This window comes from Pongo pygmaeus, chromosome 22 (genome assembly GCF_028885625.2).
Source record: "Pongo pygmaeus isolate AG05252 chromosome 22, NHGRI_mPonPyg2-v2.0_pri, whole genome shotgun sequence".
NCBI classification, from domain to species: Eukaryota; Metazoa; Chordata; class Mammalia; order Primates; family Hominidae; genus Pongo; species Pongo pygmaeus.
Window position 1 is genome coordinate 25607483 of NC_072395.2, and position 18617 is coordinate 25626099.

At 38.3% G+C, this 18617-nt stretch overlaps 1 protein-coding gene across 5 annotated transcripts in view; it reads right to left on the reverse strand.

Moving 5' to 3' along the window:
• LOC129022338 (POTE ankyrin domain family member J-like) overlaps positions 1 to 18617 on the reverse strand; it is a 90337-nt gene that overhangs the window by 61713 nt on the left and 10007 nt on the right. For 3 of the 5 annotated variants that reach the window (XM_054468449.2, XM_054468453.2, XM_054468452.2), the window contains exons 2-3: positions 16947 to 17059; positions 6094 to 6205 (exon numbers count right to left, since the gene is read on the reverse strand). The gene's annotated coding sequence lies outside the window, so the exon portion shown is untranslated. Of the gene's footprint in view, positions 1 to 6093; positions 6206 to 16946; positions 17060 to 18617 lie in introns of those variants that run through there. The other 2 variants (XM_054468450.2, XM_063659652.1) reach the window with 2 other exon arrangements.

Genomic DNA, 18617 nt, shown 5'->3' on the forward strand with positions numbered 1-18617 from the left:
TTTATCAACATTTTTGATAAAAATCTGGCCTTTTTTATGTCACTTTTTAGAAAATGTCTATTCAAGTCCTTTGCTTATTTTTTAGTAAGCTTGTTTTCTCATTTCTGGGTTGAGTTCCTTACATATTATTGGTATGAACCCCTTACCTGAGGTATGGTTTAAAAATATTCTCTTCCCATTTGTGGGTTGTCTCTTCACTCTATTACTGTTTCTTTTGCTGTGCAGAGAAGCTTCTTAGTTTTATGGAATCTCGTTTGTGTATTTTTGTTTTTGTTGCCTGTACTTTTGGGGTCATCTGTAGAAAATCACAGCTCAGGCCACCGTCATATGGTCTTCTATCTCTGCTTGTAGCAGTTTTACAGTTTCAGGTTTATATTTAAGTCTTTTAGCCACTGCTATTTGATGTTGGTATAAACAGTGAAATAACAATCCAATTTTATTCTTCTGTATATGAATAGTCAGTTTTTCTCTGCATTATTTATTGAAGAGAATTTTTCCCCATTGTGTATTCTTTGTCCTTTTATCAAAAATCAATTGGCCGCAGACACATGGATTTATTTATAGGTTCTATATTCCTTCACACTGGTCTAGGTGTCTGTTTTTATGCCAGTGCTATGCTGTTTTAAGTAGTATAACTTTTTAATATCGTTTGAAATCAAGTAGTCTGATGCCTCTGGCTTTGTTCTTTTTGCTCAAGATTGCTTTGGTTTTTCAGCGTCTTTTGTGGTTCCACTCAGATTTTAGGACTAATTTTTCTATTTCTGCGAAGAATGGCATTGGATTTTGATAGTGGTTGCATTTAATCTGTAGATTGCTTTGGGTAGCACGGAAATTTTGACAATATTAATTTTTCAAATCCATAAATATAGGATGTTTTTCTACTTATTTATGTCATTTTCAATTTCTTTCAACAGTGCTATAAATTTTCAGTATACAAATATTTCACATCCTTCATTAAACTTACTCCTTAGTCTTTTATTTACTTATATATTTGTTATGATGCTATTATAAATTGAATTACTTTATTAATTTGTTTTTCAGTTAATAGTTTGTCACTGGTGTATAGAAACAAGAATACTATTTGTATGTTCTGTAACTCTCAACTTTGAATGTGTTTATCAGCTTTAAAAGTTTTTTTTTTTTTTTGATGGAGTCTTTAAGATTATCTCTATGTTGGCTGGGCACAGTGGTTCATGCCTGTAATCCCAGCACTGTGGGAGGCCAAGGAGGCAGGTGGATCACGAGGTCAGGAGTTTGAGACCAGCCTGGCCAATATGGTGAAACCCCGTGTCTACTAAAAAAAAATACAAAAATTAGCTGGGTATGGTAGCACATGCCTGTAGTCTCAGCTACTTGGGAGGCTGAGGCAGAAGAATCACTTGAACCCAGGAGGCAGAGGTTGCAGTGAGCTGAGATGGTGCCACTGAACTCCAGCCTCATTCCTATTTGGATGGCTTTCAGTTCTTTGCCTTGTATAATTACTCTGGCTACATGATTACATATAACATTTTCAGCATTTGTAATTTGACATCACATCCATCTGTTGTAATACACCGATTGTTACTTTTCAACTTGAAAATCTCGATATTTATCACTACTCTCCCTTTCTCTTCGTCTAGTTCTTATCCAAGAAAACAACCTATCAATGTAAACCAAGTTAGATAACTATTTTTCTATAAAACCACTTCAAATGCATTAAAAAATTTTTAATCTAACAATTTTTAAACTTTGTATGTCAATGATTTTAAACTGTGGTCTCTCAAAACAAATCCAATACTTTTAGTAGGAAAAATTATGTTAATTCCTACACTACCATTGGGGCTACCCAAGAGTTGACCAAAGGTGATATTAATACATATGCTTACTTATTACCTTGTTCTCACAGTTCTAGTGTAAGTCTTGAAAATCAAGTAAATTTGGAAACATAGTTGCACAAAGTCTCTCACGAGTCACACAGTTAATCCAGAATATTATTTCTAAGTTATCATAAAGCCAACAAGCAAATATGATGTAGTTTAAAAAAAATCATAACTTTATATTATATAAATGAAACATGTATTCAATACTATTTACTGAATATCGCAAGTATGCTTATTTACATAGAAACAAAGGAATCAAAAGCATATCTATTATATAACGTTTAAATTACTAAAAATACTTTAGATAGCATTGCTCCATAAATGCTAGCATAAATGCTGATGGGAAGTAAAAATGTCATTCCCTACATTTGCTAAATATATTGTAATACATTGTAAGTGTTTTTAAAACATATCACTAAGGGGCTCAAATAAGTAGGCAAAAATAATTCTAACTATTTAATTATGGAAAAATTTAGTACATGGCACAGTATTCATGTGATGGAAGGATTTTAAATGGAACCCAGAGATTAGCAGCAGCAGGAAGTTTCTATCATACTTAGGATTGGGAAAACAACAGAAGTTACTGGAACACAAAAGCAGGGTCACGTTATTAAAAACTGGGGCCATGGTGAGTGGCTGTGACCACTACCTAATATGTCACAGTGAATAAAGACAGATAGCACACGACCTGAGGCTTTTTTCTTCCACAGATGCCTTCCATTGGCCAGAATTAGCCAGTATTTAGAGTGCACTGAAGACCGGGAGGGTCTGTTCTCTGTAACAGAGTGAAGAGAAGGAGAAGGTGAGATGCTCACTACCTTAGTGACGGCTTCAATCGTACCCCAAAACTCAGTATCACACAATAAACCTGCACATTTTTATTTAATCTAAAATAAAAGTTGAATTAAAAAAATACACAGAAAGCAGTTTAGACTTTACTAATCAGTAGTAAAGTCTTTAGGGCTGCTCTTTCAAAAGTAAGCCAATGCACCGAGAAAACTGTCCATTTTATTCATCAGAAGAAAAATTCAATGAACTTTACTCACTTACAATAGTGAGAATCAGAATGAATGAACCAGAATGTCTGTCCTAACTACTCCCTCTGGTTCTACGTCAATTCCTGCTGTCTCCATAGGGTTCATCAGTGTGTGGAAGATGAATGTGGTAAAACTGAAGGGGCTGCTTGTACTTGAAGAAAAACAACAATGCACTGAAAATTCACTGCTTAGAAGGTGTTTAAAGAGTTTGGCAATAAATATAACCTAATAGTCACAATAAAGAGCAATGATCTATAAGCCCATTTTCACATCTATTGTAAAGGCCAACCATGTGTTTCGGCCAAAACAAACTGATTTTATTAATACAATGACCAGACACATACAAATAATAATATGAGTTTATTTTACCAGAGGACTTGGCTCTCACACTTGCATTCTATTGTAGGTTTTTACACTTATCCAATTCTAACAAGAGTTGGATAAACTCAGGGTTTTCCTAAAGTAACAATGACTATTCCTCACAAAAGAGTCACAAGCAAAGTCTACACTTGAAAATGTGTAGATTGCCTTCCATGTCCTGTGTGCAATAAGAAATGTTTTATTTTTAGACCTGGTATACGGACATCATGGATGAATACGTCGGCTAATTAGAACAAGTTTATCAAGTTCTTTGAAAGCCTTGGTAGACAAAGTAAAGTAATTCAAGGATTCAGTCCAGACTAAATAGTGTGAAACCCTCCAAGAAACCAAGCTGTAGAAAAGTAATAATGTAAATACAAATGTGATTTCAATCTCTGCTTGGCGACTGACCTCCCTCAGACCACTAAATCTCTGTGCATCAGATGCACTAACAATGAGACATTGGTCACTCATTGGGGAGGTGGGCAAGGTGAAAGCCTTTTTCACCCATAGATCTGGAGGAACTGCTTATAAGCCTGAAATGCATTCAGTTGATGCACCAGACAGCAGTTACTGAAGAAGTAGAGGTGATGAACTTCCCTTAACACTGACCTAAGTGGATAAACACATGGCAACATGCTGAGTGACTTCAACAATGCAGACACACCCAATGTCAAAACGCCACAGGGCTACCCAGTGCTGCAAGGCTGGGACTGGGTTTCCATGAGACTGTCTTAAGGCAGTGGGATTTCTGATGGAACTGTGGGCGTAAGCATATGTCCCCATACCCCACTCCCACTACTCACTGTAGGAACAGCAGTGTAACATTTGTCCTGGCTAACAATGACAAACAATCCCCAAGTCCCAATGCAAACCAACGGTGCTGGGGCCACACAGTGGCCTGAGCAACATACATATGGGTAGTAACTGAGAAGACATTTCCAAGGGATTGCCATTCCAACAGGCATGGGGAACGCTCAACATGAGATGAGGTACCAGTGTCATCACATGCTGGTCAGAGTGGCCATTTGTCCTAAGTCAAAACATAACATGCTGGTGTGGCAGCAGAGAAAAACAAACATGGCTATTCTCTTGAAACTAGATCTCAAACTGGGGAAATCAATCTGAAGATTTCTGGAAAAAAAAAAAAAAAGATGGAAAGCACAGCTACACTTTGACCCAGCAATCCCACCCCGTGCATCTACCCCAGGGAAAAACACATGCATCTATCAAAAAGACACAGACACTCACACGTCCACAGGAGTGTTACTGACAGGAATAAAGATGTGGAACTGACCTAGATGCCCACCAACAGAAAATGAGATTTTTTTAAAATGTGGTACCCATACATCACAGAATGCTAAAAAATCACTAAGGAAAATCAAACACAGAAACAAAATCATGCCCTCGGTAGGAACATGGGTGGAACTGGAGGCCACTGCTAAGCAACTGAGGCAAGAATAGAAGACCAAACACTGCAGGTTCTCATTTTATAAGTGGAAGTTCAACACCCAATACACATCAACATAAAGATGAAATCAACAGACGCTGGGTACTACCAGACAGAAAAAGGAGGGAGACAGGGAGCCTTGGAGGAAGAATGATCCAACTGGTGCTGTGGTCACCGCCTGGGTGACAGGTACGTTAGGACCCCAAGCATCAAAATTCTACTGTAGAGCCATGTAGTGAAGTGAACCTGCAGGTGTACTCCTCAATCACAATAAAAGTACCTATCATTTTAGAAAACCCAGCTTTGGGAATAAAAATAGAAAAAAGGAAGCAAACATAAGAAAACACACAAAACAAAACAAAAAGGCTACGGTGACCCAATCCATCCATTAGTGGCATAAACACAGAAAGATAACGAAATGGACACAGTGAAGGAGCCAAATAATCAACCCACAATTATAAACAATGAACCTATGGGATTCTTGTTGTTCCCCCCAAAAGCACACCAAAGGCACAATGGTTCAGGAAACTGGGGGGTCATGTGCAAAGGACTGAACCCTTCCTTTACCCAAGACACAAAAAGCGACACAAAATCTACTGAACACCTAAGTTCAATCCTGAAACCAAAATCTCCAAGGAAAACACATAGGGTGTGTGTCTACTGTGGGGAAACTTGAACCTTGAAACTACAAACAAAAAAGGAAGACATAGGAACCAAATACCCATAGACCATACAATGGCTTCGCCATCTCGCTTTTCTTCTCAAAGGGACACAGAAATCACCACTAAGAAAAGCTAATGTAACCATGTGAGACTAAGGACAACTTCAGAGCTTCACACAGCTTCAAAACAAGACAGAAAATACTGAACCCAACAGAAGACATCTCACAGACTGGGAGAAAATTATGGAAAACTGTGGATCTGGAAGGGCTTCTTATCTAACATATTCAAGAAACTAATGGTCCTAAGTGGACAAAAACACAAAAACCAATACACATGCTAAAAATGCCCAAAAGACTAGCATAGGCATTTCCGAAAAAACCTGAAACAGACTCTCAGGTAACAGAAAAGTTTCTCCACATCAGAAGAGTTTCTCCCCAGAGAACGAGTATGATCAGAAACAGCAATAAAACTTTGGAAGATAAGGGCAGTGTAGATTTGCAGACAGAGGAACTATTACATACTACTGGTTTGAATGCAAATTCGTATACCCACTGGGAGACACCTGGAGGTTTCTGAAACAATTAGCAACATAACCACCAGTTCCTCTAGCCATCCCAACACTGGGTATACCTGCAAAGCCAAGGAAACCTACCTTAAGGAGGTATCTCCCTTCCCATGTTTCATGAAGTACTCTGGACAATAACCAAGGTGGGGAATCAACCTACTTGTCTTTCTACAGATGAAAAAATGCAGGAATTGAAGGATATATGCACAACGGTATACTCTTTGGCCATCAAATTTCCGGACATGAGTTCACTACCAGCAAGATGGAGAAACCTGGAGAACATTAAGTTAAAAAACATGAGCCAGGCAGAGGAAGACAAACACAAATACTGCGCAATCTCATGCACATGGAACCTAACAAAGTGAATCTCATAGAGTAGCAATGTCAACAGTGGGTACCAGAGGCTCGGGGGAGGATTGGAAATGGCTACAAAGGGATGCTCAGATGAGACGCAGGTACTCTGGTGTTCTACGGCACAGCAGTGTGACTAGGCTTAACAATATCTTAGCACAATATTCAATATTGTTGGAAAGGATTTGGAATGCTCTCTCCATCAAGAAATCCTCACTGTAGCATGAAACAGAGATGCTAGGTCCTGCAGTTTCACTGATTCATGTAAAAAAGCCCGTTGCACCCTTTAAATAAAAACATAGACCATGTCCTATTTTTGTTTTCCAAATAGAATCACAACACACTACCAAAAATCCCGTGGGACAATGACATGCCCCGCATTCCCAAAGCAGTTCCTACACTATATACAAAGTCAGTGGAGTGCCATCACACTCTTCCACTTTAAATTACTTCCCAAAGCTTTAGTTACCCAAGCGATTCGTGATAGGCATTAACAGAGAAACACAGGCCAATGAACACAATGAGGGTGTCCAGCAGCAAACTCAAATGAAGGTCTCAGTTAATTTAGAAAGTTGATTTTGCCAAGGTTGAGAACACACTCGTGACACAGCCTCAGGGTCACGACAACATGTGCCCAAGGTGGTCAGGGCACAGCTTGGTTTTATACATTTTAGGGAGACATGAGACATCAATCAATATATGTAAGAAGTACATTGCTTTGGTCTAGAAACGTGTGACTTGAAGCAAACTCAGGAAGACTGGAAGCAGGGAGGGAGCTTCCAGGTCACAGATCACTGATACACAAATGGTTACATTCTTTTGAGTTTCTGATTAGTCTCCAAAGGAGGCAATCAGATATGCATCTATCTCAGGGAGCAGCGTGGCGACTTTGAATAGAATGGGAGGCAGGTTGGCCCTAAGCAGTTTCCAGCCTGAGTTTTCCTTAGTGATTTTAGGGGCCCAAGATATTTTCCTTTCACATTTCCCCCCTTTTCTTTTTAAAAAATCGTTTGGAAACAGCATTTTACAAGAAAATGAGTCCCTGGTCTAGGGTTTCATCTGATCTCCCATGGCTAGGAGGGTTTATTCCTAGATAAGTAGGTCCCAAAAGCTCATTTTTAGTAGGTTGTGAAGTCTCACATCCTGTGAAGATAAAATAGTAGGGAGGAAGGGAGAAAACAACAACAACAAACAAAAGAACAATCCTGGAAAAATCAATATAAGCCACATTACTCTGCAGTCCATACCTCAGTAGGCAGGTATGAAAGTGGCTTTTATGTATGTAAACCGGTTGCTGTTATTTTCTTCTGAAGTTTAAGTTGTCTGGCTTCAGTTCGCAGGGTTTTAAGAAAGCACAGCTTCGTTTAGGAATAATTGAAAAAAACGGAAAACATTATTTTAAAGACTTGTAGCCAAGAAAAATTAGAATTCGGTCCAAACTGTAGAAAATAATAAAAACTGAAAAAACATTAGGCAAGACTAGAATCTAAAAACAGGTCTACTGTAGTTTTGAAACATAATTTTTTCTCTCTCCAGTTTTCAAATTTCTACTAAAGATGAATCATGTTAGAACTAATTTGCTTTATTTTACTTGGCCTAATTATTTGCATATAGTGCAACAATTATTTTTTACATAGACTTTTAAATTGGCTTTGATGGAACTTTGTTCCATAGCAGGAATCTTAGATAAGACTTTTTTAAAGCCAAGCCCAGCCATGGATTTGTGCCATCAAATACCTATGATTTCAGTGAATTTCCTCTCCTCTTGAGGTTCCAATATAAACCTGGGGCTTCTGCACCTGTCAGAAAGTGACATTCTTTATTTACGACAGGTCAAAACCCTGTACAGGGACTGTGTACACAAAATATGAGGCCAGTTTTTCCAAGGGTTTTATTGGCTTCATAAGTCAGTTTTGATTCCTTAAAGGGAAGCACACCATTTCAGTCAAACCCTTGATAAAATAACCAAATTCTCCAACTGTATCCTATTCCAAAATAAAAGATTCTTATTGCACTTATGCAAGTAACTATACTGCCATAAATTAAGAATACTCAGTTTCCAAATTCTAGAGAAATTAGGGAGAGAAAAACAAATATGCTCCAAATTTTGTTCACAAGAATATACAATGTTATTGTTAAAAGCTGTAAATAAACTTTTTTTAACTCTAAAAAACTAAAAGTATTAGCAATGTTTTAAGCAAAAAGTCAAAAAGATTACTTCAGTTTTCTATTGGTTCAGTTATCTCAGTTAATTCCTGTTCTGTTTGATAGTCATGAACATTTCAGCTCTCCATGAGAATTTTTAAATTTTTTGCTTTATTCCAATGTAACAATTTCTAAAATTATCAGAAAACCTGAACTTAAGTGCACCTGTTAAGAGTCCTATAGCTGATTATAAACCCACCTTATAAAGAGGGTTCAAAACAAGACAACTGTCTGTTGATGAAAAAAAGTTAAGGCAGCCATAGTTAAAAGACACAATTGACAAGTGACTTTGTTTCCTCCATGGCACACAATGATTTTAACATAACAATTATGATTATTATGAATAATGTATACTAAGTTATTTCAGAATTACAGGAGTTTCCCATCATTTTGGAAACATACCAAAAACATATACAAATGGATCTGAAAGAAAGCCAAACACCATTTCATATTTGACAACATTTCCAAATGTTTTATACCAGATAAGCCAAATTATGTCATTTTCAGACTTTAGAGAACCTAATGTCTTAAAGGATTATTTAGGATAGAAAAAGGCCAAATTATGTCATTTTCAGACTTTAGAGAACCTAATGTCTTAAAGGATTATTTAGGATAGAAAAAGACATAATATATAATTTGATTTTGGAAAGTTTGTCAAATATAAAATGTTTAACACATTTGATATTAAAAATAGGATTACAGGTCATTGTAAAGTCATTTATTTAACCAAAGTGATAATTCAAGGATTTTTTAAAAACAGCATGAAGCCAATTACATTTGTTTTTAAAAATTTTGTAAACAATCTATAAAATGTATCTTGATTACAAAATATAACTTCCATCAGCCTTTTATAACCTGTACTAAGCAGTTGGTTAATGCTTCAAGAAAACTTTGTTAATCTGACACAAGCAGCCATATACTGGTTTTGCATCAGTGTGCCTTTGACATTAATAATTAATGTATAGAGAAACTGAACCTACTTTATGTTTCAAAATCTGCCCTTACAATCTTATGCTCCCACCTCTTTCACAATAGTCCCTGGGTCTTGAGGAGTTGAATAGCTTTCATCATTTCTTGCCCTGTGTCTCAGGAATGCAGCAGTTTATTTGAATTGGCATCTTCTATGGGGCCTGAAGATGAGCCTTTAATTGCTGTGGGTGTTTAAGATTTAGCAGGACTTAAGTGTCCTTTTTAGACCTAGGAGTTAAAAAAGCCCTGTAACTCAATGTTGCAAGGATTTTGAAAGCATATACAGGAAGACACACGGATGTAGTAACCTCAATTTTTTAAAAATCTCAGTTTTTTCCAAAGCAAACTAAAATTTAATATGACAACTTTATTATATAAAACTTTTTGGGTTTTTTAAACATATAAATCCTTGTTGTGACTTTACACTGACTGTTCATGACATGGTCAGACTTTCTGATTTATTCTGAACATCCCCTCTTTTTAAACAACCAAGTATTTTATTTTAGGACTAAACTTACTAGACAGGATTCTTTCTTATGTAATAGTATTTCTCTTTAAGCTCTTTTTACCTCAAAAACAACCTCTTTACATCTTTTTTTTATTTCCCGGTTCCTTTTACCTTGTTTTATACATAATTTTAAATAAGCTTTGAATTACACAAAACTTGTTCAACCTTTTTTTTTTTAGAAAAAAGACACACTTTTTTTGGCAAGAATGTTTTCCTACAATATATGTTTATTGGAAAATACCCAAATAATGAATTATCTATTATTTAATTTAACTTTATATTCTAAATTATGTTTGTCTACAAGTATTTATCCCATTACATTTACCTAATTGTTTACCTAGATTTATGAAATCTTTGATAGTCATGATTTAAAATTATGAAACCACCACTGCAAAATTATAACTGAGACAGTGAAAAAAGATTTGGCCTAACTGGCTCCATCTTGCTCATAACCTCCAAACCGTCCTTGTTCATTCCTGCACACAGGCAGAACTGACACTGGGAGGAACCTGGTTTATAGTTTAGATTTGAAACAAAGGCAGTAACAGTCCTTTCCTTATTGTCTGTGGACTAGACTGCCAAAAGCCACAGGATGAGAAGTGCTGGTAATCTTGTTAAATTCAACATGCAGCTATTTTTATTAAACCCACATCAATGTCTTACTTATTAAAAATTACTCAAGTAAAGAGCATCCCGTTTTGGGCTGGGTTTATAGTTTTGAAACCCCAATGCCAAATTTTGACACCTTGTAGTATTTGGCAGGAATATGTATGAAATCGGTTGATTACTAAATGTAAAGAAAAATGTATGCTGCCAATTCTTAAGGCATTTCTAGTATTATTTTACAATAATTTTAATGCTAGCTTATTTATTAAAGATTTTACTTAAGTTACATAAAGTTGAAAAAGCATTTGACTAGTCTTTTTTAGTATCTAACTTAAGCGCTTTCATTTTTCTTTAAGCCAATTAATTAGAGCTCTTTTATATATTTTTAGTAGTGGAACATTCTGTACACAACACACAAATACATATAAAAATCTATTAGGCGTATCGATGGAAGTACTGAAACCACCTTTACAAAATTATAACTAATGAAATTATGACAGTGAAAGAAATCAGACCTAACCGACTCTATCTTGCTTCTAACCCTTAAGCTGTCCTTGTTCATTCCTGGGTGTAAGCTCAACTAACTTTGGGAAGGAATTTGGTTCACGGTTTGACTCTGAAAGCAAATTAGTAATAGCCCTTTCCTGAAAAGAACCCCTTCTTGCCTGGGGAGCAGTCTGCCTTTGCAGGACTAATATATTAGCTACAAGATTAGAATGTACAGTTTAGGGGTCATGCAGTGTCTGGCTCCGAAAGTCTGAACCTCCCCAAATTGCTCCTGCGGGTAACATCACATCACTACTGTAAAACCTAAGATCAGGGCTTGATATGTGTTGCAGACCCTGCCCAGGCCGGTAATCTGGCCCAACCAGTTGTGCCATCATACCCATGAATAGAAGACAGCAAGAAAACCTAACTTCAACCCACTATGATTCCAGCTCCAACCTGACTAATCAGCACTCCCCACTTCCCAAGCCCCTACCCACCAAATACCTTTAAAAACTCTGATCCCCGAATGCTCGGGGAAACCGATTTGAGTAATAAACTTTGGTCTGCCACACAGCCGGCTCTGCATGAATTACTCCTTCTCCACTGCAATTCCTCTATCTTGATAAATCGGTTCTGTCTAGGTAGCGGGCAAGGTGAACGCATTGGGCTGTCACAGTACATTTTATAGATTTAAAGACTTCCCCCCTTTTTTTCTATCTTAGACTTTCAGATTCTTGATAACTTGTTTCACAACCCTAGGCAGTTGTCAACTACCCTTAAATTTGAACATTAAAGCAAACAACTCAGGTGAAAATCAAATAGTGAAATTTACTTCATAAAGCACAGAAAGAAAGAGTCTGGTGGTGCTAGAGGGAGACACTAATATTTTTCTTCGAGCCAAATTAAACATAAAATTAAACTACACTCTTCCTTAAAAACCCAAGAGTAGTAGCCTCTGTTGCAATAACTATTTTAGTCACAAAAAAAATCAAGTGAAAACAGAATTCAGTCAACAGAGAAGAAAAAGACAAAAAAAAAAAACACATTTACTCAACAACAACAACAAAAAGACAAGGTCTTAGGAGAGTAAAACAAACAAAAAAAAAAACAAAAACATGAAGGTCTTCCAAATACAAACACACACACGCACACACATCCGGATGTTACCCTTTTAATTAAGCTGACTTTTACACAATTGTGCTCCTTTAAACAACTCTTTTAATCTTATTACCATATTTCAGCGAGGACAAAATGCTGCCAAACAATGGTCACACAAATTATATGATTTCTGAGCACTCCAAGTGTAAGCAAAAATTAACACCAGCTGGTTGTTAAATGTTGATTCTTTAAAAGGAATTTGCAAGACAGAATCCAAAATCAGTTTCTTAGCTAGTAGTGATGGGTATCAGGCTGTAAACTGCTCTCTACCATCCTAGAAGCAGGAAAAAAAAAAAAAAAAAAACAGGCCCAGCACGGTGGCTCATGCCTGTAATCCCAGCACTTTGGGAGGCCTAGGCGGGTGGTTCACGAGGTCAGGAGATCGAGACCATCCTGGCTAACAAGGTGAAACTCCATCTCTACTAAAAACACAAAAATTAGCCGGGCATAGTGGCAGGCGCCTATAGTCCCAGCTACTTGGGAGGCTGAGGCAGGAGAATGCCATGTATTTGGGAGGCAGAACTTGCAGTGAGCCAAGATAGGGCCACTGCAGTCCGGCCTAGGCAAAAAAGCGAGACTCCGTCTCAAAACAAAAAACAAAAAACAAACTTGCCTATTAGAAGAAGTGAGCTCAAACTCCATAAAGGAGTTACCTGCCTTCCAACATCATGGAGGTAAGAAAACTTGTCTTGTTGGACGCAAGTAAAACTCCAAAAAAAAAAAGAGGAGTTGTACAGCAAAATAAACTTTAGATCTTGACCAAATTTTTGGGGATGAGGGATTCTCTGGAGGGGGTGCTCTCAGACCTCAGCAAATTGTCCTATTGGTTTGGGTCATAAAGTGAGCTCACGCTGGTCCCAAGCACTGACAGGAGATTTGCCAAAGGTCAGGGGCATCTCCACTCAGAATCCCCCATGGTTACCAAAAGGTGAACCCAGAAAATCTGAAACAGGTCTCAGTTAATTTAGAAAGTTTATTTTGCCAAGGTTGAGGACACACTCGTGACAAAGCCTCAGAAAAGTCATGACAACATGTGCCCAAGGTGGTCAGGGCACAGCTTGGTTTTATACATTTTAGGGAGACATGAGACATCAATCAATATATGTTAAGTAGTACATAGGTTTGTTCTGGAAAGGCTGAACAACTTTAAGCAAAGGCAGGAAGACTGGAAGCAGGGAGGGAGCTTCAAGGTCACGGATAAGTGATACACAAATAATTACATTATTTAGAGTTTTTGGTTAGCTTCTCCAAAGGAGGCAATCAGATATGCATCTATCTCAGTGAGCAGAGGGGTGACTTTCAATAGAATAGGATCCTAGCAGGTTGGCCCTAAGCAGTTTCCAGCCTGAGTTTTCCTTAATGATTTCGGGGGACCAAGATATTTTCCTTTCACAACATAAGAGTAAGCACATGTTTGAAAAGAACCACAAAAGTCACCCTGGGAAGGGAGAGTCTGTCTAATACAGTGTTCGGGGAACTGGATATCCCTAGGCAATATAACATAGGGTTCTTATTGTGTGAAATTCGCAACAATTCATTCAACGTCAATGAAAGACCTAAACCCAGAACTTGATAAAAGTCACTCTCTAAGAAGAAAGCATATAGTGTGCAGATACCAGGGTCAACCTGGATCTATGCTCATGGTTTGCAAAAAGGAAAACAAAAAAATAAAGAAGACAAAAAAGAATACAAACAAGCAACAACCAAAACTCACTGGCAACAGACTGATATGCTAGTGAATTTCTTTAACTTCATCAGTCACCAACGTAAGGGAAAACCAGAACACTGCACACACCTGAAACTGCATCAGATTACATGGCTTGTGGGCAAGAAAGAATGAAAAATATGAATGAAAAGAAAGAAACATACAAAGGATGATAAGAAGCGTTTGGAGAAAAACACAGCTGATGAGGCATTTTTTGGAAAAGGTGTAAGTAACTAACATTACCAACTAGCAAAAAACACCAGAAAACAGAAATTAATTACCAAACCAAAACTGGATAAAGAAACTAAAGAGGCTTTTCTGCAAAGAACGCAAAACTGAAAACAAGTATGCTTGTTAACACCTGGTTAACATCACTAATCATGGCAAAAATGAAAATCAGAGCAAGACTCAGTTACTGTGTCTCTCTCGGTGGAATGAGTATAACAAAGACCTTCATGTATCTTAAAAGAAGGGAAACCACAAATGCTGTGAATTTCCAAAGAGGAGAGCTCTCTTATCCACAACTGTTAACAGGTAAATTAGTACGCACACTACAGAGGCCACCTGGAGGTTCCTCAGAAAACTAAAAATATGACTACCATTTCACTGAGCTGTGCCGCTACTGGAATCATATGAAATCAGTACACAGAAGACGTATCTGCCTTTCCACGCTGACTGTGGAACCAGTCACAATAGCCAAGATAAGGAATCAACCTGCCTATCCACCCGCAGAGGATGAGATCCAGAAACTGCAGTATCCAGTCACAACCAGATACTCTTCAGCCAGACACATGTACTGAAATAAGGTCATCCGTGGCAACACTGTGGAACCTGGAGGACATTATGGTAAATGAAACACACTAGGCAGGGAAAGACAACACTGGCGCACCTCACTCATGAGGAATCTAGGAAACTTTATCTCACACAGACCTACAAAGCACCATCGTGCTTGCCAGGGTTGGAACAGAAGGCTGGGCATGGGTGGGCATAGGAAACAGGTACAAAGTGACACATTGCATAAGAGGAATGAAACCTGCTGTTCTATTCCTCAGCAGGATGATTACAGAAAACTTTACCAAAGGGTAGTTTTCAAGACAGCCAGAAAGGAGGGTTCTCACTCTCCTCACTCAAAGACGTGAAAACTCTACACGGCAAAAAATGACGCTAAACACCCTGATTTCATCCCTAAAGGATGCATGCATGGACCCAAATGTCCCACTCTATCCTCTAGTTGTACATCTTTAGGACAGGGCTAATTTTGTTTCTTGAAAGCAACATAGAGAAACAATGCTAAAATTCCCGTGGGACCACAAAATGTCCTGAAACTCCAAAGCCATGCTGAAATACCAAACGTCAGATGGATAAAAGGCTCACTACGCAATGAAGGGCACTGGGCTAGGTGGCTAGCCACATGCAGATAAACAACACTGGAGCCTTAACTCTCATCAGATGCAAAAACTAACCCAAGGTCAATGAAAGATTTCAGCAGAAGACCTCAAACTATTGAAAGTCCTACAAGGAAACCTAGGACATATCTTTCTCAATACGGGCTTTGGAAAGCAGTTAGACAAAAAGCAACAGCAAGAAAAACCAAAAGGACAAGCTGGGCCTAAGAAACTATAACACTGCCAGATAGCAAAATAAATCACCAGCACAGTAAACACATAGGCTACAGGATGGGAGAAAAAGTTCCCAAACTATGCTTCTCACCAAGGTCTAATAGCCAGACTCTAACATGACCTTAAAAAAATCAAGAGGCAGAAAAACAAACCATTCAAACAATGGATAGAGAACATGAACAAACACATCAACATCACTCATCATTGGAGAAATGCAACTCTCAGGCACACTGAGATACCATCTCACATCGGTCAGAATGGCCATTTGTCCTAAGTCCAAGCATTAACATGGTGGCAAGGCAACGGAGGAAAGCAAACCCCGCTACATGCTTGGTGGGAATAAAAACTAGTTCTCATACTATGAGAAGTGGTTTGGAGGTTCCTCAAAGAACTTAGAACTACCATCCAAATGAGCAATCGCATAACTGGGTATCTACACAAAGGAAAATAAATCATAAATCCTCCTTTCAAAATGACACAGGCATGGGTATGTTCTTGGAAGTGCTATTCACATGGAAATATAAAATAACATCGACCTATGTACCCCCTTAACAGTTGATTACATGTTTTAAAAGTGCTGTACATAGATACCACAACATCCTACATAGCTTAAAAAAAAATTAATGGCTTTGGCAGCAATAAGGATAGACCTGCAGGTCACTATGCTAAGCAAACTAACACAATAACAGAAAACCAAATAACACATGGTCTTACAGGCAAAAATACCTATACACAATACAATGACTTTGTGATCTCTTTTTCCCCTCTCTGATTGGACACAGAAATCCCTGCTGACAAAAGCAAATAAAAAACTGTGAGACCAACACTTTAGAGCTTCTGCACTGGGGAAAAAACAATGAACCCAAAGAGAAAGCATCTTACCTTGGCGGAAAGGATGATTGGGTTAAAATTGTGGAAAATCGCAATTTTGGAAGGGGTTGTTATCTAACATATTCAAGCACTAAAGCTACTAAGTGGAGAAAAGATTAAAAAAAATTCACAAGCTAAAAATATGCAAAGGACCTGCACAACCACTTCTGCAAAGGACATGAAACTGATTCACAGGTGAAAAAAAGTTTCTCCATATCACTAAATACTCCAAATATGTAAGTCAGAATCACGCTCCAACATCAGATACCATCAAACTCCATTGAGAATGAATATTACCAAAAACAGCAATAACATTTTTGGAAAGTAGCAGCCAATGTAGATTTACAAAAAGGGAAACACTTACGTGCTATTGATGCCAATGTGAATTAGTGAATATACTGTGAAAAAGTTGGGATGTTCCTCACACTGCATATGCATTTAAAGCAAAGGAAACCAGTACCTTAAGGAGTTACCTGCCTTCCCATGTTTCATGAAGCACTATTCACAATATAGAAGATATGGAATCAACCTACCTGTCCATCCACAGATGAAGGGATGAGGAAACTGCAGCATTTATCTGCACGACGCAATACTCTTCATGCATAACAAAGTAACGTAATTTTCATTTGGAGCCATATGGATGAACCTGGAAAATATGTTAAATAAAATAAGCCAGGCATAGAAAAACAAGCAGATTCATCTCACTTATATGGAATCCAGAAAACTTTGCCTTCCATAAGTAGAAGGCACAGTAGTGGTTTTCTGAGGAGAGGGGAAGGAGGGAATGGGAGGATTGGTTATGGAAACAAAGTTGCAGTTAGGACAAATACATTCTTGTGTTCTATACCACAGCTCGGTGATTCTGGTTAACAAAATGCTATTATTTTTCAGAAAAGCTAGAAGGGAGCAATTCCAATGTTCTCAAAAAGAAGAATACCTGTATAAGAGAACAGATATGCCAAGTACCCTGATTTGATCATTACTAAAAATATACATGAATCAAAATGTCCCAGAGGAACAACAGTCCCGGCATACTCTCTAGTTATATTCTTTATTATGCACAGAAATTTAAGAAATGTGAATACACAGTGCTGATGATCACATAGAACCACAAATGGCCCTGAATGTCTAAGGAATCCTGAGAAACAGAAACTAAGTTGGAGGACTCACAATCCCTGATATGCCGCTGTGCTCCAGCCTGGGTAAGAGAATGAGACTCTGTCTCAAAAAAATTGTTAGAAAATTTGAGGGAATCATAGAAGTGATAACTATAGGGACTCTGTCACTCAGGCAGGAGTGCAGTGGCATGATCATGGCTCACTGCAGCCTTGACCTCTCCGGCACAAGTGATCCTCCCACCTCTGCCTCCTAAATAGCTGGAAGGAACTACAGGCACACACCACCATGCCTGGCTAATTTTTTTTGTATTTTTTGTAGAGATGAAGTTTTGCCATGTTGCCTAGGCTGGTCTCAAATTCTTTGGCTCAAGTGATCTGCCCACCTCGGCCTTGCAAAGTGCTTGGATTACAGGCATGAACCATCATGCCTGGCCATAAAAAATCATGCATAGCTACATCAAAGTGAAAAGTTTTTGCAAGGAAAAGGAAACAATGAACCCAAAAAGAAAGGCTGGAAGAACGTTTTGAGGAATCACGAATCGGCTAAGGGGTTGTTATGGAAAATATACAACACATTAACAGTACTAAGTTGCAACAAAAAAACCAATGATCCACCCAAAACTGAGCAGGGACCCTGAATAGACATTTCTGCAAAGAGGACAGTAAACCACACGCAAGGTCCCTTCCCCCAGTCAGGTGGCCATGACTAGAGGGACAGAGTTAGGCAGGCACTGCAGGGAGTGGAGAAAAGTGACCCCTATGTCCCGAAGTCAGGGACACAGATTTAAAAATTCACCAGACCGGGCGCAGTAGTTCACGCCTGTAATCCCAGCACTTTGGTAAGTTGAGGCGGGAGGATTGCTTTGAGCTCAGAAGTTTGAGACAAGCCTAGGAAACATGGCGAAACCCCGTCGCTACCAAAAATACAAAAAAAAAAAAAAAATAGTTGGGCATGGGACATAGGCCCAGATATTGGAAAGGCTAAGGCTGAAGAATCCCTTGAGCCCAGAAAATGGAGGCTGCAGTAAACTGACATCCACCACTGCACTCCAGCCTGGGCAACAGGGCGAGACCATATCTCCAAAA